Source organism: Cebus imitator, unplaced genomic scaffold (genome assembly GCF_001604975.1).
Source record: "Cebus imitator isolate Cc_AM_T3 unplaced genomic scaffold, Cebus_imitator-1.0 Scaffold644, whole genome shotgun sequence".
NCBI classification, from domain to species: Eukaryota; Metazoa; Chordata; class Mammalia; order Primates; family Cebidae; genus Cebus; species Cebus imitator.
The window spans coordinates 631,268-632,773 of NW_016107959.1; positions in this window are offsets into that span (position 1 = coordinate 631,268).

Genomic DNA, 1,506 nt, shown 5'->3' on the forward strand with positions numbered 1-1,506 from the left:
AAAAAATAATAGTAAAGCAGCTATCATTAGCTGAATGCATACTATGTGCCAGACATCTAACATAGACTGTTCATAATCCTCACAACTATTCCATTGAGGGAATTACTAAAACTTCCTCTTTTTTAAATCATGTAGGGGTCTTTCATAAATTTGCATGCATGTGCTTATTTAAGGAAAGCTATTGAAAAAGTGCTATGTGCAAAATTCTATGCTAGATACTATAGATGCAATGATTAGCAAAATAAGATATAGTACAGTTTAGTGGAGGGACACAAGCATTAACCAAAGAAGAAATTATTATGTGAAAAAATATGTGAAGAAAATACTCAACTGTGATAAGTCCTTGCATAGGAGAAATATATTATGTTGTGGAAGCCCTTAGGGACACTTTGCCTAATCAGCAATGACTGCGTAGGCTTCCATGAGGAAGTGATACAGGAACTGAGTAAAGAAGGATAGGTAGAATTTATCTATCTGAAGTGGTGGCATTCTAAGCAAAAGGGAAATCATTTGTAAAGACCATTTGGCAGGAAGTAAAAGTAGGCAGGAAATGCAGAGTATGGTGCTGAACAGATCTTGAGAAGTAGGTAGGAACCACATGACACAGGGCCTCATAAGTGTTACTCGTGGAGGGTGTCCAGGTCCTTGGCATTTTGAAGAAAGGATTAGACAAAACACACAAAGCAAGGAAAGAATGAGGCAACAAAAGCAGAAATTATTGAAAATGGAAGCACACGTGTTACAGAATTTTCTAGGGTTTAAATATCCTCTAGATGTTTTCCATTGGTAACACGGCATGTCTTATGTAAATGAAGGGGCTGAAGTGAAGTTACAAAGTTGTTTACTTGGTGTATACCCTATGCAAGTGAAGAGGATTGTATTAGTCAATTTTCATGCTGCTGATAAAAACATACCCAAGACTGGGCAATTTACAAAAGAAAGAGGTTTATTGCACTTAGTTCCACATAGCTGGGTGGCCTCACAATTATGGCAGAAGGAAAGGAGGAGCAAGTCACATCTTACATGGATAGCTGCAGACAAAGAGAGAGCTTGTACAGAGAAACTCCCATTTTTAAAACCATCGTATCACATGAGACCCATTCATTATCACAAGAACAGCATAGGAAAGACCTGCTACCAGGACTCAATCATCTCCCATCGGGTCCCTCCCACAACACATGGAAATGATTTGAGCTACAAGATGAGATTTAGGTAGGGACACAGAGCCAAATCATATCAAGGATAAAATAAAATTTGAAGTTATTAACTTGATGTACACCCTATGCAAATGAAGAGGGTGTTTCCTATCATACTTGAAGTACAGTTACAAAGTTATTTACTTGGTCTTAGAAAGTTAGGGTTTTTACATTTGATTGAATTCTAGGAAGTCTTTAAGTTCTCTGCCTCCAGACCCTATTCTCCTGCCTCAATAGTTAATTAAAACATTGTGTATTTAAATAAAAAGCAGCATAGGATATTCATTTATAGAGTGATTCGTTCATTCAT